The 22,953-nt window shown below is 39.4% G+C and overlaps 1 protein-coding gene and 1 pseudogene across 9 annotated transcripts in view; both read right to left on the bottom strand.

Moving 5' to 3' along the window:
• Positions 1–22,953, bottom strand: part of CTBP1 (C-terminal binding protein 1) — a 385,409-nt gene that overhangs the window by 172,873 nt on the left and 189,583 nt on the right. The window lies entirely within an intron of this gene.
• LOC137166062 (uncharacterized) lies at positions 1,128–5,545 on the bottom strand (annotated as a pseudogene).

Below are 22,953 nucleotides of genomic sequence, written 5' to 3'. Positions count from 1 at the left end.
ACTCACAATTCCTAGCCATGACATTGTTGTCCTGGGTGTTAGGAGTCCGGGAACGGGTGCCCCTATGTTTTCTCCAGTGACACTTCATCCACACCCTCCTCCAATCCCTTTGACCACCTCCTCCCAAACCAGTCTTTGGGATGGTAAAGGGGAGCCCAATGATCCTGCTCCTTCGTTAAGTGTGGATTGAGGAATTTAGTGCTATAGAGACTTCCCTATAATGGATGCAATGGCCCCTTACTTATCATGGCTGGAACGCCACTCCAACCCATGCATTACGTACAGATTGGTATGCAGATCTGGCGTTGCCTTGTGAATATGAATGGGGGTTCTTTTTACATTGTAACATTTCTTTTCATCCATGGGACCAGCTAACAATGGAAACGTTTTGCTTTGCTTGGCTTACAGTGGACGGATCAGCCTTCACCCCTGCTTCTACTCCTGCAGAGCGCCTTTCCCAGATTAGAAGGTGAAAAAAAATCCTCGGGATGACATGTTCAACGAACTAATGAATGCCTCCATGGCTGCTGACACAGAGCTCAGAGCCTGGAGGATGTCATTGTCAGAGAAACTGAACATGGACATGGAAAACAGAAAATCAGCCCAGGAGCAGGAGCATGCAACACAAGAGGAGATGTTGCGTATTATGAAGGATCAGTCTGACATGCTGAGGAGTCTGGTAGAGCTCCAGGAAGAGCAGCAGCAGGACAGACTCCCCCTTCAGACCCTGCAAAACGCTCAGCTAACAAGCTGTTTCCTAGGCTCTGCCCCCAAGTGTTCTACGAGGAGGTTGAGTAGGGTGCAGTACATGCTCCACTCCATGCCGGTGGAGGGGAGTGGAAAGAGGAGACAGCCCCTTTAAGAACTGGGAACGTGTGTGCTTTGCTGTTTGCAGTCACACTTTGCTCTGGCTGGCCAAACAGCCTTATGAGAATGTTAAATTATCTTACTTTCCCCCCACTGTAACGGATCACCAATAAAATTGTACTGCTTTAAAAAGCATTACTCTTTATTCATTGAGAGCGCGGGGATTGTCGGCAGGAGAAGAGGGGGCAGGGAACGATGGTGTGAGGGTGGGGTATGGGAAGGGAAGGGACAGCAGTAACAGAGACGTACAGTACTGAGGTTCATTGCAAAAATGGGTTTTCAATGCTTCCCTGAGGCGCAGTGCCAATATTTATTTTTTGGTCAGGAAAGAAAGTGCTCTCCTGCATCTTTTTAAACAGATCTGAGTTTCTAAAGATGTGCGCATCATGCACCTTTCCAGACCACCCCACACTGATGTCGGTGAAGCATCCTCTATGATCCACAAGGACCTACAACACCATTGAGAAGTATCCCTTTCGGTTTATGTATTCTGTGGCAAGGTGGTCCGGTGCTGAGATAGGGATGTGTGTGCCATCTATGGCCCCACCACAGTTTGGGAACCCCACTGTGGCAAACCTCTCCACTATGTCCTGTATGTTTCCCAAAGTCACTACCCTTCTTACCAGAAGTCTATTAATGGCCCTGCACACTTGTATCGCAGCAGCTCCCACAATTGATTTAGTGACTCCAAACTGATTCCCAACTGACCGGTAGCAGTCTGGGGTTGCTAGCTTCCACAGAGCGATGGCCACTCAGTTCTCCACTGTCACAGCTGCTCTCAAGCGAGTATTCATGCGTTTCAGGGCTGGGGACAGCTCTGCACAAACTTCAAGGAAAGTGGCCTTTCGCATACGAAAGATCTGCAGCCACTGCTCATCATCCCACACCTTCATAATGATACGATCCCACCAGTCAGTGCTTGTTTCCCGGGACCAGAAGCAGCGCTCCACCGATTGAAGATGGTACATGGCAGCATTCAGCAAACTGGAATTGTTTTGTTCTATGGCTTCTAGCAAGGTGGTTTCAGTAACATCGTAATTCTCTGCGCTGCGGCTCCTGTCTCGGCCTTGAAAATACTGCAGGATAAGTCATGAGGTATTTGTGATACTCACAATTATTGTGCCCAGCTGAGTGGGCTCCATGCCTCTCCGGCAATGGCGTGCATACAGCAGAAATGGGTTTGTAAAAATGGCACAAAAAAATGTTTGTCTGTTTGTTTTGGACAACAACCTTCCCAAATGGCACTGTGGGATAGCTACCCATGGTGCACTGCTTTGATTATTGAGGCAAACACGGCTCGTGGTGACGCAAACCCCTGATGCAATGCATGTGGTATGATCCCACTCCTCTGACTTCTTAAGTTTGGTGGGTGAAAGTCGACTGAAATTAAATAGGGTATGTCTACACTGCAGAGTGAAGTCTAACAGAAAAGACTGTAAATTCCAAACGTTCCAAATGGAAGGAAGGCTCATAAAAAATAAGTTTCCTTTGGATTTTATTTCAAGTGTGTTGCTGGTTGGTTTTGTTTTTGTTTGTTTTTTGGGGGTTGTATTTTTTTGCTTCTCTAACAATCGCTATTTGCCGGCCCAATGCTACGATTTCACAAGCTGTTGTAATGATTGAAGAGCAGCGTTTCGGAAGAAAAGGCTACTAGCAATAGTTGGTCATATCTCATGGACAAAGCAAAATCTGTAGCTGCAGGATATGTAGAAAGTGATCATAGAATCATAGAAGATTAGAGTTGGAAGGGACCTCAGGAGGTCATCTAGTCCAACTGCCTGCTCAAAGCAGGACTAACCTCAGCTAAATCATTCCAGCCAGGGCTTCGTCAAGCTGCAGCTTAAAAACCTCTAAAGATGGAGATTCCACCACCTCCCTAGGAAACCCATTCCAGTGCTTCACCACCCTCCTAGTGAAAAACTTTTTCCTAAATCCAACCTAGACCTCCCCCACTGCAATTTAAGACCATTGCTCCTTGTTCTGTTATCTACTACCATTGAAAACAGCCTACCTCCATCCTCTCTGGAACCCCCTTTCAGGTAGTTAAAGTCTGCTACCAAATCCTCCCTCATTCTTCTCCAATGCAGACTAAACAAGCCTAGTTCCCTCAGTCTCTCCTCATAAGTCTTGTGCTCCAGCCCCCTAATCATTTTTGTTGTCCTCCGTTGCACTCTCTCCAACTTGTCCACATCCTTTTTGTAGTGGGGGCCCAAAACTGGACACAATACTCCAAATGCAGCCTCACCAATGCCAAATGGAGGGAAATAACCACTTCCCTCGATCTGCTGGCAATGCTCCTACCAATGAAGTAAGTAAAGAGTTGTGAAGGAATGTCAAAGATTAAACCTGCACAATTAGTAACAAAGAGGGGTAACTGAAGGCCCAAAAACTTTTTTAAAACCCATGCAGAGCTTTCCATCATCTCTCAGGAGATAATTTAGTCATGAAGACTAGCTTTTCCCACTGCACTCAAGGAATAGCATTAGCATGCCTTTGCATAACAGACCCTTATTCAAGGCACAGAAGGAAAGTCAAGAACAGCTTATATACATAAAAATGTCATACTAAAACGTCTTTCTTGAAACATATGAAAGAATTATAGTGTAACAGCTGTCTCCTTCCAAAATACGAGAATTCATCAGACAGTTCATTCAACCAGCTGAAATGGAGAAATTATCCCGTGTCAACCCTCAGGGTTTCTCAGTGCACTGTATACTATAGAAACATTTGTACTGACTGAAATCTCCAGTCAGGTTTAATATTTCAGTGACAAAAGCCATCAAGATGGGAAATTCACCAACATTCAGTCATCAACCAGACACTGAAAATAATAGAATTTTTTATTTGCTTAAACCATTATATTCTATATAACAAATTATATGATTAAAGGTCAGAACATTTTTAAGATAGCTGGTGTAGCGGCCAGGGGAAGGGAGGGGAATTCTAAGAATGCTAATGGTTGCATTTCCAACCTTTAAATCATAGAACCACAGAGAACAAATGGCGAAGATTACTGATAAGGTAAGATAAAAACACCGATTAAGTTTACCATATATTGCAAACCACAATAAAAGTAGAAACAGACAAGACTGTTGATTAATTTCTTGCTTGTACTGATTCATGTTGTGTGGATATGATTTTTCATTTCCTTTATTACAATAATCTCTCTCTCGCTATGTATATGTACCTAGTCAGCAATGCCAACCCAACTCACCACTGTTTTCTTCTGTCCACAGGTGTTTCTTTTCTAGTAACAATCCTATCCTATGAGTGACTGAAATACAATTCTTAAATTAAACAGGATACCTGCAGCAAAGAAGGTCTCCCTTCCCATCTACAAGGATATTTTTTGGAGTCAAGGACTGAGCATGCCATAACGTGATGCACATAATGAAATAAAGTGTTTATAATAGTGTCTCAATTACAGCATAGCTGCATTTCTCCCCCCTTTCTGATCTTGCCCTTACCTGTCGCAGTGTGGAATTTCATGATTCTTCCATTCTTAGACTGTGCCCTAGATACACTACCTCATTCAAACCAACTACTTATCGACCTATGGGACCAACTGGATTTAGGGCATCTATGCTTCTTCCCTTCAGAAACCTGAGGTCAGTGATAAATGACCAACAGCTTTCTTTAAAAAAATAGTTTTATTTAATAGTTGGAACAAAGCACTAGAGAAAAAGGAATTTTAAGACAACAGACAACATGTGTATTTAATTCATAGACTTTAGGGCCAGAAGGGACCGTTAGATCACCTAGTCTGACCTCCCATATATCTCAGGCTATTAAATTTCACCCAGTTACTCCTGTACTGAGCCCAATACTTTGCATTTGACTAAGGTATAACTTGTGTTTGTCAAAAGTATATCTGCCAGAAAGACATCCAGTCTTGATCTAAAGACATCAAGAGTTAGAGAATCTACCACTTCCCTTAGTAGTTTTTTCCATCAGCTAATCAGCCTCACTATTAAATATTTGTACCTAATTTCTAATTTGAATTTGTCTGGCTCAATTGGTTCTAGTTATTCCACTCTGTGCTAGATTAGAGAGTACTTTATTAAAGTAACTGGTATTCTCTACCTAAAGAACCACAGTCACCAAAAGTTTTGATAGTGTGATAAGATTACCAATGATGGACATGGACTGAACATCCAGCTAGACCATCTTAAGGAACTAGCCAGAGGTTGATTGGTGTGGTGCTCAATCTGCAAGGAAGCTATGTCCCTTTGGGATTTTCCTTTTTGATGATGAGGATGATGACGACGACGACGATGGACAACGATGATGATTTTCTCCTCATGAAGATACTTATACACTGTAATCAAGTAACTTTTCAATCTTCTTTTTGATAAACTATAACAGATGGAGCTCTTTAAGTCTCTCATTGTAAAACATTTTCTTCAGCTCTCCAATCACTTGGCTCTGTTCTGCATGTTTTCCAATTCTTCAATTTCCTTTTTAATAAGTGGAAAACAGAACTGTATGCAGTATTCCTGTACCTCACCGGTGCTGCATAGAGAGGTAAAATCATCTCCCTCCTCCTATTTACTACTCCTCCGTTTATGCATCTGAGGATCACATTGGCCCTTTTTGCCACATCATCACACTGGAAGATCATGTTCAGTTGCTTGTCCACTGTGGCCCCTAAATCCTTTCCAGGATACAAGTCCACCATTCTGTAGGTATCACCTATATTCCTTGTTCTTAGACATAATTTCATTTAATCCTACACTTTCCTACAAAGTGAATTAGATAATTAAGTTACAGGAACAGAACCAACATTCTCCTAGCAAGCCCAGATCCTCCTGTGTGTGTATTTGTGGACCTCTAAGTCTGGTTCCTTTTTGTTCAAACTGGTTTGGGCCCTCCCTATGAGAGTGGATTAGAGGCATTAAGTCTACTCGCTCTGTCACGGTCTCTTAATGACTTTTAAATGTAAAATGTTAGGTGACCATTAGAAAGAGCCATTTGTCTCTTTCCCAGGGTGGATAGGCTCTGATACCCTGACAGATCCCTAAAATGAAATATCCATGCCATTTATAGTACAAACACACCATATTAGTGACAGATCCAAGTACGATATTACTAATTATTAAAGAACACCCCAACATTAGTCATAAATAGATAACCATTTTGTTCCGAACTAGAGTGCAGTCATTTTATATATGGAAGACTGCAGCTTGAAGCCTCTTAATTGACATGGTTAATTATAAAATATCACCCTATGATTAGCAAGGTTTTTTTCCAGTTAATATTTCTTTTGCCATCTCAAGGTACATTAACTGGAAAACTGGCATCATTTATTATCATTCTAACTACAGAAAATGTGCAAAGTTTAGGATATGGGTTTTCCTGGACATATATCGTCATTGACTCAGTCTACTTTTCTGCTACATGTTCAGTCTTTACAAAAAAATTCATAACTTTGAATTTTCATGCTGTTCGCAAAGACAATACAAGGAGTAAATTATTACCCACTTCTTCTATTTGAACAGAAGTGTTCCAAACAACAAACAAAATGCATGAAGATAAAACTCAGTAGACAAACAGATTTTGCAATAAGTTATATGACATCTAGCAAGTTATGATACTGCAAATGTCATCTGTCATTGGAACAAAAGTATAAAGCTGTAAGTGACTACTTCCAATTATAAAATTACAAATTTCAAAATACAGTTTGTATCATATGACTGAAGTACAACATTCATCAAAATTCTGATAATAGACAAACATCTTAGCAATTATTTTTCTTGTGTGTTTAACAAAGAAGACATTTACTTTAATAAGTGTGTATAATACAAAAGTATTTGAAAATCATTTACTTTAAAGTCAATAGCAGGGGTAGGTCAAGGGTGATTATGGAGCATTGTTTCTGCTACTGGGCCTTTTATTAAGTTTAAAAGTTTGATGGTATTTCAATACTGAAAATTTTATTGTATTTATATAGTATTGTCTAATACATTAAGGTGCCTGTGAATGGCATTGACCTGCATTTCTAGATAAATTCCCCGTGTTATATAATTTACCTATATAAAACTGAAAACCCTATAGTAGTGCACAGTACAATTTAATTTTTAAATTGACTGCTGAATTCAGGATTCTGTACTATCCCTTTGATACTGTTTGTAATCTTAGTGGACTAGAATTCAACAAAATAAGGTATGTTGGTCTGAGCTTGTACATTGTGGAACACGGTACATGGTCATGAACCCAGAAAAACTGACTTCACATACCTTCAATGGGCTTCCTTGATGCCGAAGCCAGATTAGATCACAGAATCATAGAAGATTAAGATTGGAAGGGACCTCAGGAGGTCATCTAATCCAACCCCCCTGCTCAAAGCAGAACCAACCCCAACTAAATCATCCCAGCGGCACTTGTCAAGCCAGGCATTAAAAACCTCTAAGGATGGAGATTCCACCATTTCCCTAGGTAACCTATTCCAGTGCTTCACCACCCTCCTAGTGAAATTTTTTTTCCTAATATCCAACCTAGATCTCCCCCACTGCAACTTGAGACCATTGCTCCTTGTTCTGTCATCTACCACCAATAAAAAAGCCTAGTTCCATCGTCCTAGGAACCCCCTCTAAAGGCTGCTATCAAATCCCCCTCATTCTTCTCCAATGCAGACTAAACAAGCCTAGTTCCCTCAGCCTCTCCTCATAAGTCATGTGCTCCAGCCCCCTAATCACTTGTGTTGCCCTCTACTGGACTCTCTCCAATTTGTCCACATCCTTTTTGTAGTGGGGGGTCCAAAACTAGGCACAATACTCCAGATGTGGCCTCACCAGTGTCAAATAGAGGGGAATAATCACTTCCATTGATCTGCTGGCACTGCTCCTACTAATGCAGCCCAATATACCATTATCATTCTTTGCAGCCAGGGCATAGTATTGATACATCCAGCTTCTTGTCCACTGTAACCCCCGAAGTCCTTTTCTGCAGAACTGCTGCCTAGCCAGTTGGTCCCCAGTCTGTAGCAGTGCATGGGATTCTTTCGTCTTAAGTGCTGGACTCTGCACTTATCCCTATTGAACCACATCAGATTTCTTTTGGCCCAATCCTCTCATTTGCTTAGGTCACTCTGAATCCTATCACTACCCTCCAACCCATACTTCTTTAACTTGCTGGCAAGAATACTGTGGGAGACTATATCAAAAGCTTTGCTATAATCAAGGTATATCATGTCCACCGCTTTCCCCATATTCACAGATCCAGTCATCTCATCATAGAGGGCAATCGGGTTGGTCAGGCATGACTTGCCCTTGGTGAATCCATTCTGACTGTTCCTGATCACCTTCCTCTCTTCCAAGATGTAAAAGTATCTCCTTTCCTTGTGTAAATAGCTATCTCAGAGTCATTTGTAGTTCACTGGGTAAAATCAGTTCACTGAAATGTCATGTATATTTATTTCTATACACCTAGGTGTTTTCACTTTGCCATTTCAGCAACAATGTCCAAAGCAATCACTAATGACGAGACTGCAAAACACTCCTGCGTCTGCTGCTGAATCTCTCTCAGATAATGGTAAATAGCAACAAAGCTGAAACTAATTTATATTGATTTTTGCTGCAGTAATTTTAATGTCTATATATTTTCTACAAATAAAAAAAATATTTTGCCAATATTTGATTTTAAAAAGGTAGACTAAGAAGGTCACATGGCTAAGATTTTTAAAATATATAACTGAAAATGTTTATTATTTTGAATAAATTATCTCTAATTAAAGAAATCCTGGGAATTGATAATATTAAATGAAATGAATCAGAAATGCTTGCTGATTAACCATCATAATTTGCAGTGATATCAAGGGAGACTTTTGCGCAGAGCTCCACTTATATTTAAGTCTTTTACAAATAAATAAGTAATTACTTGCTCAACTCTTATCGTGACCCAAGAATCCCTTAATACCAAACAGCAATTGGGTGACAGGAATGTCCTGATTCTGAACTACATTCTGGTTTAACAAAAAATGTCATGTGACATTTTAAATGAAAGCCAGGGTCACACTAATCATTAATATTGTTGTGAAATGTATGTACAGATATTGTAAGGAATTATGTATATATACTGAAAACACGTTCTTAGTGTCTACATCAAGCTATGAGTCACCAGCAGAGGTGAAGTAACAGGTGTTCTGTCAGACAAGATATGTTTATTCACCTGTCTCTGTTGGGATGTAAATTAAGCATTTTAAGCTAATACAATAAATGCCCAATTACAAATGAATACAATGAAGAGATGTGAAGTCAACAGGCAAGCAGCACACAGAAAAATCAAGGCCCGGGTGATTACGGTGTCTTTGAATGCAGACTATGAACTCTGGGGATATAAGTAGAAGCCAAAGATGACACCCCTACCCCCATCTTGCACCTAAAAAGTAAACAAGCAGTGCATGAACATTTGTGAAAATGGAATCTCAGCCAACTTTGACTGAAAAGCTGCAAAAGATGTTGAGTGAGATACACTTCTTTATACAGGAGGTTAACCTGTTAGTTAAGTTTATTCTCTAGAAAACATGTTATGATTTTGTTTTATATGTGACCTTTTGTCTCCAGTATCCTTATTCCCTATCAGCTGAATTTTTGATGATAAATGCATTCTTGTTTTCACTATAAATATATCTAAGTGCTATAATATTATGCAAAGTGCTGATCCAGAGCTGAATCTTGCATGCTGGTTTCTTTGGGGTATAGCAGACCCGCCATTTCTGAGAGTCGTCAGTGGATAAGACGCTGGACACTACAAGGGAACACTTCAGAAGGACTCAGGGACAGCGGTACACCTACTATTAACCTGCAAGGTAAAATAAGGGCTGGTATAGCCCAAAGGAGAGTGCTTGAGTGATCACAAAACAGACGGTGTTAAGAAGCTGACACCCAGATTAGCACAAGGAAGATTCCATCAGGATGAAGGTAGGGGGTAACAAAGTGACTCACTAGATCCACTCTCAGAAAACTTTAACAAAAGAAGTTGAGAACAACCACTGTGCCTGAGCTGGCTTAAAAAAAATAATCCCATAATATACTAGCAGAACATCTGTAGCTCATTTAGACACTGGTTTAGCAGTTGATTTTTATTCAACAAAGCATTTCAGCACTTGTTTAAGTCCTACTGAAATTAAGCATGTGCTCAAGTGGTCTTGCTGAATTATGGCCTTAGAGAATACTTCGTTTTAGGATTACCATGTATTTACATTCACTGCTCAAACATAAATAGTCACCTCTGATTAAACTATATTAATAACAGCTATATAATACACAATATTCTAAGACCTGCACACAGTTTAGCACTAACATTACTTGGTTTTCCTACCAAAAATCCCTGGTTACATTTGAATTTTAAAAATAGCATAATTTTCTGTACAGAAGTCAACTACTACACTAGGAAACAATCAGATTTAAAAAAGGAAACAAGACAAGCATGCAACAAGGTAAAGCCAGTACCTCAAGCAACTCTTTTTTATTGCAATTTAGCTGTTTGCTGTCACTACAGTCCCTAATGCCCATGGAAAGTGACAAGTACCACTTTCAAACCTTAAGGGGAATAAAAAAGAAAGCTTTCTCTTACTAGCCTTCCAAAAATGTAAATACTCTACTGTACTGCAAATAATTCTTCTCTGTGTGTATAGTTTAAACTGCATGAATACAGAAATGGTATTAAAATACAGAAATGCTACCAGGAGTCAATAAAGCTAAAGTATTTTCTTTCCCAATTCCTTTAAATTAAAACTTCTAAATGCCTCAACATTTTGTAGGAGATTTCCTTATACTCATTGGGTAGCTTTTATGTTTTTACCTTCATGTGTTACTAATTAAAGATTACAATATGATTAAGGCCGATGAAAATAGAGAAAAAGCATTATCTTTTTATTGAATATACAATTTATAAACCATAAATGCATTTACTGAATGAAGTTTAAATTTTGTGGAGAGCTATTATCCCTTAGGTTCAAAAAGTGAGCAACAACAGACTAATGACAAAAGCCACTATGAGAGACTATCACCACCCATCACAGGTAACTTTCAGTTCTAGTCAGTATCTTGTTTCCAGTTCAATTTAAATACCTATAAACTGTGATTGAAATTACCTGTTTGATGATGCTCAAAAGAGAAAAAAATCAACTTGTTGCGGCAGGTCTAAAATTCCTTAGAAGCCTAGCTTAGTACATTTCAATAATTGTGCACATTAGTGTAGCACGATTTCACATCATAACTTTACAGAACAATTTAATACCAGAAGAAGAATACATTAAAATATCCAATAAATATTGAGAAAAGCTATCAACCTGCACTCACATATTTAACAGCTGAACAAGTGCAATTATTGTATTACTATTAACCCCAAATGAAAGAAGAATGAAAAACAAGTTCAAAATCCAACACTGAGCAATGCCCCTCTTCAGCAATATAGTGACCATCTACAGTCTCAAAAATAAACATATTAATTAATTAAAATTTTCATGTGAAACAATCTCAATTTTATATCTCAGTTAGATACACTGAACTTCTCACCATGGGAGTTTTCAAAAATCAGCACTGAGCAGACTGTGAATGCAGCTTTAAAATAAAGGATGGTGGGTAGTAAGAGACTGAATAACCCATTGGGAAAAGTGTGTGTTACAAGCTCCCCACTGTGCTGATCCAGAGAGGATAGGAGTTATTACAATCCCCAGCCTCAGAGCCATGGCTCTTTAGCTCAAAGTGTAGCCACTCATGCTTTTACTTCTCGAGGTTCCTGGTTGAATCCTGGGGTGTTGACGAAGATGGCGTCCATCACATTTGCATCCTTTTACTTCTTTATGATGTATAAAGAAGGCCTGAAAACTTTTGTTTTCAATCTATTTTTTTCTTTTTGTTAATATCAGCTGTGTCTTACTTATTCTTTCCTGTTTTTGGCAGGAAAAATTCCTGGATAACTTAGATATATGGATTGGGAACTTCCTCATCCTTTAAAAGAAGGAGCTGGGATACTGAATATTTAACAAAGATTGTTTTTCCCCCTAACCAGTTGAGTTAAATAAAAATTTCAACAAAAACAAGGAAATAGCTTTGAACATTCTTACTAAAATTGACTTTCTTTGAACTAATCACGTTTCACTTGCAAGGTGTCTCTGTTGTCATAAACCTACTACTCCTTTGGTTATCCATAAAGTCTTCCAGGAAAACAGGACAAACAAAATATCAATTTCACGTATAAAAAAAGCAAACAGAATTCTTTCTTAAAACAAACGAAAACATCCAGACCACCTTTACAACCTGAAGAAAAAAAGGGCATAAACCCACTTTTTTCTCCTTTGCAGATGAACTTTTTAAAACAGACAGTCACCTCATGACAGAAAGCGTATTCTGCATAAGAATGGAATCAGCAACCTTGATTCAGCTACTTTGTGCCCACACATGATACTCTAATTTGAGGATCTAAGAACACAGTCGGCTAGCTACACAGTAACTGGACACATTTGGTTGGTACTAAGATTCTAATCTAATTACAAAGTCAAAACACCCAGGCTACATACACAATATCATACCCAGCATTGGTGGGTATCTTCTAGACAGCTATATGTGCATCAGTTTTTACTCTCATGGGGTATGGCCGCTTCATAGTGCTCTCTTGCTGGCTGAGTGTGGCTCTGCCAGCACTCCCTGCCTCGGTTTCTTCCCTGAGGTGGGTCTCCTTAGTTATTCACACACCTATCTGTGCTGAGACATGGCTTAGCCCTCTGGAGAACTCATAAACAAACCTAACCCCTTCCAGGATAGCAAAAGTCCAAAGTCACAACAAATAGAAAGGTTGCCTCTGCCCTTTGGGTTTTCTTTTAAGTTCGTCCTCTGAGCCTCACCCCTTTCTGTTGTACTTGCAAAAGTCTTTCTGTCTATGGTATGGAGCACTGGGCCACAAGGCTGGTTCCCTTGGGGTATCATTCTTTATCCCTGCTGGGCTCTGTTCCTTATCTCAATCGCTGCTCTTGTATAGAGCACTGTATCCTTAGGCTGGTTCTCCATAAGTACCCAGTCCCTCCAGACCCTGGCTCAGGGCCTTGCTTCCACAGGAGCAGACCTGCTCCCTGTGGTACTACTGGCAAACTGATTTCTCTCAACCTTATTATAAGCCCCAGTAGCTAGTAAGCTATCACCTGACTCTCTTGGCCCTGCCCCCTCAGGCTGGAAAGCGGTTAGTTATAGCATTAGTTTGATTGACCCCATCGTCCCTTAAAGGGGCCAATCACCCTATAACACATACAACATGGCTGACCTGAGAAACTGGAAGGGTCACAACTCAGTGTTCTCAGTTCACACCTCAACATTAATATTATTAGAGATACTATTGCCTGTGCTTAATTATTTTTATATACAAGGGAGATCAAGGCTGAATAAAACACAAAGATAGAAAAATTATACTGTAGCGGCCCTAGAGATGGTGGACTTCATTACTATTAATAATTACTATATAGCACCAAAAAGCGTGTTTGGTGCTTAATGTATATCAAACACAAGAATTTAGATAATTATTTTTACATATGTCCTTGAACTTTTATTCCATTTTTTTAAATGTCATATTTTGTAAATCTTGTCTCAATAGTGGTTAATAAATATATTTAATCCCAAATGCAGTTTTGCATATTGGTTTATGATTTCTTTGAAACTACATTTGATTCCATTTTAAATTTGCTCCTCCTTCCTAATCTCCAATTTTTATACAACTATACCCATGTGATTAGTATGCAGCCCAATATTCCATTAGCCTTCTTGATGCAGTAGCTAAGGTTACATACGCATTGTCTTTGCATATACCTTCTTTCAGGGGCCTGCAATTCAGGCTCACATTATTTGTTCTGGTTTGAAATTTAGCATGCAAGATCCCATCTTGAAAACCGTTTTCTTTTAGTTTTTCCTTCAAAATCAGGTTAGCTCACTTTTAAATTATAGCAGTGAAATGAGAAATGTAGCTCAGTTTAGAATGTATTTACATTATATTATGAAAAAAAGCTTTTATTAGAAAAAAACAAAAAGTGGCAATTAAATCTATTAAATGTTTCAACAACTTTGGTATTATAGGACAAAAAAGGGAAAGGTTAAGGTATTAAACTTTAAATAGTGGAAAGACAGCAACAAGGACTTTACTACCTATTTACACAATAGATAGGAGATGGCACCTTAGAAACTGGTGTATTTTATCATATTAAAATATATTTTTCAATAAAATGTGTAAACATGGACAGTATGTCCAAGGCAGATATACTAACATTTCTTGGCACCACTGAAAATATATCAGACCACCTCAATTTACTTGCATTTCCACATTTCCTCCTGTCTCTGTGCTTCCCACCATATGGACTCCTTGAACTTGCTCTTCCAGCTTCTCAGATGAAGTCTTGGTTTCTCACTAATTCACTGCTACATTGGGCCCCCTCAGATCCCTCAGGTCCCAATACTAAGATCTTCGCTTTATTCTCTATTCCATGTATTTTCATGGAATAGATTTAGTCAGATACAACATACATATATTTAAAAAAAAAACCTGCCTAAACCAAATCCTGGCCATTTAAAATTTCTTTTGCAGTGCAGAAAGGGTCTTTTTTCCCACAGGAGCTCAGTGCTTATTAAATAGAATTCACTCTGCAGGACAAGAGGAACTTTTAAGGGATTAGGAACATTAAGGAAAAAAAGTAAAGGAACTGATAACAACCATCAGTTCCACATTTTATAACAAATGAAGTATGAACTCTCTCAAGATATAAAAAAAATGTACATTTCACACTAAAGAGTTTTACCAACAGCCCAATATTAGAGCTCTGTGAGCAGACCCTTGAATTGGTGCAGAGACCCACTATAGACAGTGGAGCTTGGCATAGGTGAAAGATCCACTGTGACCCTAAGCACCCTTGTATTCATACCCCCCACACTACTGCAACTGTATTTGTACAAACTAACCCTTGTGAGGTATCATTTGGAAACTAGTAACACACTGGTCAATAAGATCATTGTGGAAAATGTAGCTTGTAGAGTTATGTATGCCCTGAGATATTATGTCTTAAAGTCTGTATTTGAACAAGTAGAAACAGGTCTGCCCAGGTTTTGAATATAAATGAAGCATGGTGACCAGTGACAATGGAATTACAATTTACATACGCAGTAAACAGAATTATCAAAGCTTACGTGGTGGGTGTGGAATCAGCATGCCTGGATCATAAAGAATTGTGTATTTGCTTGTCTACTAGCCTGGTCATCAGGCAGAGACAATGTAGGGAAATTTACATAACAGGTAAACAAAGCCATCAAGCTATTAAGGGAAGGAGGTAACTGCTCAAGTATCAGTGCGGGATGGGGATTCCTCACCCACAGGAAATCCTCCTGCTTCTTGAAGCAGGGACAAGGAACTTCAAGAGATATGCTTTTCAAAGGTTTCCTGGACTATAAAGAGAGGTGCAGTGACCCCTAAATTATGTTTCACCTAAGACGACAAGGGAAACCAACACCTTATACTTCTGTAGAAGGTCCTGACTGAGAGAAAGTCAACGATGCACAAAGAGTAATTGGTGAGCGAAACCATCTTAAACAAAGACTGTGCCTTGCTAGATTAAGTTTTAGTCTTTTAGATGCATTTTCAATTTTATCTGCTTGTAACCTTCTCTACTTTTATTTCTTTTACTTGGCATCATTTAACCTATATCCCGTTGTTAATAAAATTTTTTTATTTTAAACTAAATCAAACCAGTCCTGTGTGTGAATTGAAGTAATTGGTTAACTCCAATTAATTTGGCAAGCTGCTCGGTATTGCCTTTTTAAAGGAGAAAAGGAACCTTATTACAGCAGCAAAGCATTTTAAAGCATTCAGAGTTCAGTTTCAGGACAGGCGGTGACACAACCTTTCACTAATCTGGACTGCACCCCAAAACATGATATCCACTCTTGTGGATTCAACCGCTCGGCTGTGGCCTTATAAATATAGAAACAGTATATACTGGACACACAAATGGAATCACTTCACTCACCACTGAAGTGCTGCTACCTCAGTTCATAACAATATAAAAATCCACAATGAGACAGAAACATAGGCATAGACTGACGTCTATATTTGCTCCAGCCAGGCCAATGGGGCCATGCGTGGGGGGGAAATTCCATGCCTGTCCAAGGCTTGCCAATGCCCTCCACAAACTATACCCATGGAGAGAACACAGAAAACAATAGCCAGTATTTGACAAAAATCGGTACATTCAATTTAAAGCTTTTCTTCATCGGTTAACTAAAGGGCATAAATGGATGCATGGAGGATGCATGGAATATGGAGCATTCACTGTGATACTTCTGTCTTCTCTTTGTGTCATAAATGCAATGTTACCAATATGTATTCTTTTGTATTTGATAATAAATATTTTAAAGTTTGACTGAAATGGGGGGGAAACTGTTTAAGGGGGAGGAGGTTTGAGTTTTCCAGTTACTTAGTTTACAGCTAATCTCACATTATACTGCTGCATTTAGAATTTATTTTAAAGCTAGCGTCAATGGTGCCTAGAATATTTCTATAAATCTAAATTTTAAAAATAAGCATACGTATACAGTAAATAAAACAAAGAAGTCGACAGACAACAGTTACCATATAGTGGTATCAGGGACTGGAATATGTAGTTCTTACCTGTCAATTTATTTTCTGTAAGATCAGGAAAGGAGCGCTGGACTTTGCTCTGGAGAGAAATGACAGTCTCTCTCTATCAGGAAATAACTATGATATATCCAATGCCACAGCAAGGTGACACTGGCAAATGTTGATTTTTAATGGTAACCACTGTAACTTTTTAGTTAATGAAAATATTAAGCCACTGACTTGTGACTGCATGCCTCAGTTTCATTTGCCTTCATATTTTCTCAACTCCTGAACCTAAAATCAGAGGAGAGTAAGAGGAGTTTCATATTAGCAATGATATATACTACTCCAATCTTGCCTTTTTTGTGTCATGGAAAGTCTGTGAAGAGCTTTACTTCAGGATCTGCTTTCCTATAACACACCATTGATAAATTAATGGTTAATAGAAATCGTCTGATTCAACTTTCCCCAAGATTGTTTTAAAGAGCCATGTACAGATAGACAGTGACAAGCGTGCTAATGCAGAATGCATCTGCTTATCCAAACACCAAACTTAATAGCCACTTTGCAATTCTCAACTGGCATTTACAGATCATTCTTGTTTTATAAACACAAGACACAAAATACAATTAGGGATAGAAAAAAATCTGTCTAAAAAAATCTGGGTTTTTTTTCCGTTTTACAGCAAGTTTCCATATCTGAGTACAGTTTCTCCCTACACATGTAGCAATAGTACGGGTAACAAGATGGTCACTACTGCCCCACTTTGAAAACATAATTTAAAAAAATCCCGAATGGGGTCTCTGCCAAAGAGAAGAGAGAGGCAAAGTGCATAAAATAGCACTGCTGTATTGACTGGCGGTGAAAATGAAATAGCATCACCATAGCAACTCATTTACTACCTCCTTTCTCAAGACAACAAAAAATAGCTCACATGAGATATTTTAGGGAATCTATAAAAAGAGGAAATTGTGTTCTGTACTTTCCAGTTATTTAAAATGTGTCAGCAAAGTATGTTTTCAGGAAATGTGTGGATATCAGTTTCTTTCACAAAGTGAAAAATTATTTTATCACAATACCATACAGACTTCTGGTGAATGTCTGACATCAATCATTGTTCTGAAGTTTTAACTTCATACTTTGAAATTAGTCTTAACTACTCTCTAATACTGCTCTAGAAAATAGTAAGTTTCTGAAATTTCTGAAACCTTTTTTTAATGAGACAAAGATGACCCACTTAAAGGGATACTAAAAAATTAAAATAAAATCTATTTAAAAAAATGTGTTCTAAAGGTTCAGGTGTTATACCTGTTCCTTAGTCCCCTGACCAATTTGTGTGGTGTTTCCATATTTTCCCTTGCTGCTCTGTGTCAAACCCACACAAATAAAAGGGGAACCTGATTGTACAGAGGCAGCAGGGAAACTGACTTAACATAAAGTACGCAAACTGGGAAAAAAATAGAGATTTTAGCCAGGGTAACCCTAAATGTTTTTTTGCAAAAAGTAGTATATGTAACATCTTCAGAAATAAGTTGGGGGTTGTTGAAGTAGACCCTTTAACTAAAAATAACTAGATTTCCATTTTCAGTGGAGATTACATGTTTACACTTAAACCTCTTTTCAGGAATAGATTAAATATGAAGCTATTGAAACTGTAATGCATATTATTTTCAATGAGTTAAGGTTTCAGAATTAAAATTGCTTATTAGTTAATCCATTTATTAGAGCAAACAGAAATTCCTGTAGAAAACCTCAAAAACTATTAAACTTATTTGATTTTCATAACATCACCTCAAATCAGCTAGGAACATAACCTAAACCAGTTCCAGCTGCTTTCTGTACACTTGAATAATTATTGAAAGTTATATTTTTGACGCACCCTTGAAGGGTTCCAGTTGTATTGTAATTGTTTTTATTTTGGTTAGCAGAAGTCACTTCGCACTCACTAATTTAGTATCAGACTTTAATAATAATAAAAATAAACTCGCTAGCACATCAAACAACTCATATTGTTACATATCCCCAAGAAAGGCAATAGCTGTGGGAATCCAGTTCATCAGTTACCATCTCATGTTTTCTTCACTCTTGTCAAATTAGGGGACTGCAGTAAGAAAGCATTCTCAGCACTAACACCCATGCACCTGAAATGGGACCATTTTCCACTATTAAATATCACAGTGATTTCCTGGAATAGTAGTCAGAAGTGAACAATCACTATTCACTGTAAAAAAATGGTTAAACTATTTAGGTATAAATTCCGAAGAGAACAAACATTTTCAGGATTGATGATGAAGCTTCTTAACATTGGATACAGTAGGTTATGGAAAGAGACACCATATGTGGTGTTTGGCTACTCATTTTTCTTTTTACATCCCAAAGTTGAATATTTATTTTCACAAAACAGCCTGGTTACCTTTCACCACTCAGTGGGTATGTACGTCTTATAAGTACTAGAGAATCTCAATCTTTTATTTATTTTTATGATGTGGACACCTTTCTAGTGGTGAAATTGTCTCCAGAGCTCCTCCATTTCCTTTCATGATCGCACAGTGCACCTCCCCTCCCAACTTCCCATGATCCCATTTATATATACACATAATCTCTGTTTCCTCCGCAGACCCCCACTGGCCATGTTTCCTCTCCAGCAAAGGAGCTCTGTAGCACTGGGCAGCACTGTAGAATTTATGAGATTCCTGTATTCAAGCTCCTTTCTCTCCGCTATTCAGAAATCTTCTGACCACTTCCCACTCACCAAACACTCTCTCTCAGCTTCCTCCTCCCATTGCTCAAAACCCTTCCCCCAGCCAAGCTCCCTGCATCTGCTGCCCCAGAGACTCCTTTCTTTTCTTCTGCAGGTTGCCTAGCTCTCCTCCTCCATCATGCTCCCCTGACATGCTTCCTAGCTTCAAGTTTCCTCACCCCTCCTCGTCCCCCACTCCAAGCATCAATGACTTGACTTCTCCCACTCCCTTACTGCAAGTCACAGCCTCTGCTACCATCTTTACTATTCTCCAGCCCTTAGCCCCAGTTCTAAATACCAGATAGATGGTGGTCTCCATCCAGCTCCACCTCACCAATATCATCCAGGTTACCTTCTTTTCCCGATTTCAGCTGCCTTGCTCCAAAGCCAGACTCATTTGGCTTCTGCACACTCCCCTGCAAGGCTAGTGCTTACAGCAGGTGAGCAGGGAGCATGAAACCAGTGGGCCAGGCCACAAGGAGAAACTGGCTTTGGACAGGAACTGGATAAGGATAAAGGCGGTGAAGGATGGTTCAGAGTTATGGAGCGGGCACTGCAGAAAAGTACATTGCTGAAGTGAGGGCATAAGCTTTTGTTTGATATGGAACAAAACCCAAAACTTTCAAAATTCTCTGCAAAACAGAAATTTGAAAAAATATCAGTTTGAAAAATCAAAACATTTTGTTTTGAAAATTTCAGAACAAAGCCTTGCCAGGTGGACTCACAGGGAGCTGGGAGCGTAAAAACCTTGGCTGAGCCGGGTTGTTGGCACCACATCAATAGTACTGGGATCTCGAAGCAAAACTAGGCCAACCCAGAGAGACTGGGGACCTTGGTGCTACAATAACAATGCCAGGAGCTCAGTGCTAAATTAAATTAGCCTGGAGGGATCCAGGGATCTTGGCGTTAGGTCAACAGCACTAGGATCTCAGTGCTGGGCTCAGCCAGATAAGACCAGGGACATAGATGTTGCTTAAACCAGGCACAGATCCACTTAGACTGAAAGATATCCAAAGTTGATGCTGGATTTACACGTTGCCAGGCTTAGCAGACTGGGCCTGAAGAGACTTCCCCCGTCAGTAGGGGTGTGTGAAGCGGCCAACCTGTTTCTGTGGTCCGTCCAGACAACACCTACGTCTGATGGGTACTATTTCTTCTTTGGTCGTCTACCTAAGAAACTCTGCACTAACTGTCAATCTAACTAAAACAAAAATAGCTCCTGAAAGGGCAGAGGAAAAGGAAAAAAACAAATGAGGGAAATGTCAAGTACACTGTGAGAGATCCAAGCTCACTGTATCTTTGGCGATTATAAAGGAACTGAAGGGAAGTGGGATAACTCCCCTTTTATGTTCTTGGAATCCTTTACAAGGGGAGGAGGTGATCCCAACGGATGCTGCTTTGATTCTGCAGCTCAATACTAGGAAGCACTGATCTAGAAGTCAGACTACACAAAGGCCACATGAACAACAGGCAGGTAATATGTATTACCTAACAATATATTGAAAAAATGGCTTTTTGCAATTTTGCAAAAGACAACATTTAAGGAGATATTTTCCCCACAACACAGAATACTTTTTTTCTAAATAGGTCCATCCGGAGATTATTATCCAGAAATTTTAAATGTAACATCTGAGTGTTTTCTGTGTACATCTCCTTGTATCAAACACAAATAGTATCTTCTCCCAGCTGTCTATGCCTACTCAAAGTGAGTATCTGGATGAAGAAAAGCTGGCTAAAGCTGATCCTTGCAAGACTAAAATAATACTGGTAGGAACAAAGAAGGATTTTGAAATTTGCCTTATTTACAACAACTCCAAAGTCATCTGCCCTCAGATTGTTAAATAGGTCACACAAAACTCCAAGATTATCACAGTGGTTTGCCTTAATCTGGTATATCAATTTACTACATTTCTTTCATCAATTAGTAATACAGCAATTGACCTTTTTGAATCTGGGCCCAATTGCTTTGGGACTTGTCAGAGGCTGATGATTTAATGGACAAGGTGAGTCCCTTCCCCTCAGACCTATCAGATCATGCTGGGAGTGGAACTCAAGACAGGAGCCATCTAGTCAGGACTGGTCTGGTGCTAGGGGAGTAGGGGAAGTTCCTGAGATCTGGCTAGTGGAAGGAAAGGCCTGAGTGTGGAGTCTTTCACCTGGAAGACAGAAAGGCTCTGGATGAAGAGATTACAGAAGACCCAGTACACAATGATAAGGGTGAATGCAAGATTGACTTTATTTCCTGTTTACACAGACTCTCACCTCCTTGATCTATGCACACAAGTGATCCCTCTAAACATTCACATAACACGATATTGGGGATCCAAGCCAGGGAAGGTGAAGCCTGTGGTAGGCTGTAAGGAGTAGGGTGACCAGATAGCAAGTGTGAAAAATCAGGAGGGGGGCAGGCAGGCGAATAGGCGCCTATATAAGAAAAAGCTCTGAATATCGGGACTGTCCCTATAAAATTGGGACATCTGGTCACCCTAGTAAGGAATCAGGTAAAAAGGGCCAAAAGAAGCAGCATGAAAAGGAAGTGCAGACTAGGAATCTCAGTGGAACCCTGTTAACAACCAGAGGTAGCCAGGTCATGGTTCAACCAGGCTTGGGCCCCAGAAGTAAGCCTTCATCCATAGGAGTGTAGAAAGCACTGGCTCCAATACTGCCAATTCCAAGTGCTCAAAAATCATGAGAGTCAGGCCACCCAAAATCATGAGATCTTTTAAAAAATAAATGTTTATAACCCTTTAGGGTGAACTTGGGTCCCACAGTCAAGGTTTTCTCTACAACTATGAGAGCTAGAAACTTATTTTAACCCTCCCCCTGAGATTCTCACATAATCAGATGATTCCAGGAGCTGAGGGTTTAAGAAAAACACCATATAATTTGAAGCTTGAGATAACAATCACAAATTGGCAACCTTGAAGAGTGGGAAGCCTGGGGCATAGTTATAATTTTGTTAATAGTGCTATTCTCTAATAATATTATCTATGTGTTTTCACTTGTGTTTAATGTAATCCCTTTTATTGAATTACCCAGCATTCCCAGTAGCCCTGGCCTGATCATCTCTCTGCCAGATAGGAAGTAAAGTTCCTTGTTTGTTTTGTGACCCCTGCATGTGAATCTGATTCCTGTGTGAACCCACTGAGTGTTAGATACTCACATGGCTCTAGTAGTTGGTGCACCTTCAGTGCTTGTTTCTAGGGTTCGTGGTACTATAGATCATGGCTACTGACTCAAACCAATTTTATGTGCACCACTGTTCATGAAGGTTGCAGCTTAGGCCTATCCAAGATAAGAGGGGGTCAGTTACAGTACTTTCTGATGTTCATCATCCAGGACTTAAGAGACATCCATCAACTGGTACAGTTTACTAATTTCAGGTTTCCATTTCCAATCCGACCAATTCTCACCACTGAATGCACTCACTACTGCCTGTACTAACAGCCTGCCATAGTAAAACCTTCACTATTTAAACTGGCATCAGGTAAATAAATCATACTTGTAGAAATACTGATCTAAAAAAGTTCTTAACTTGGATTTAAAATTGTATTCAATAAAAACTAATGAAAATAAAGTGTTCCTTGCTAACTAAATGGTTTGCTGCCACTGTTTTCTTTTAAGAACATCTTGCACATTTGTTTTTCCTCCATTTGCTCCTGTTTTCTAGAGTATCCTTTCGGACTATGACCCCTGACAGCAATTCTTTGACTCCAGATTCCAATTCTTTTCCCTTCTCTGTCTGGATCAGTGAGGAT

Source organism: Emydura macquarii, unplaced genomic scaffold (genome assembly GCF_026122565.2).
Source record: "Emydura macquarii macquarii isolate MOO-44397 ecotype Brisbane River unplaced genomic scaffold, CSIRO-AGI_Emac_v2 contig_2795, whole genome shotgun sequence".
Classification (NCBI taxonomy): Eukaryota; Metazoa; Chordata; order Testudines; family Chelidae; genus Emydura; species Emydura macquarii.
The sequence above is the reverse complement of the archived record's forward strand: the minus strand, read 5'-3'. Positions and strand labels throughout refer to the sequence as shown.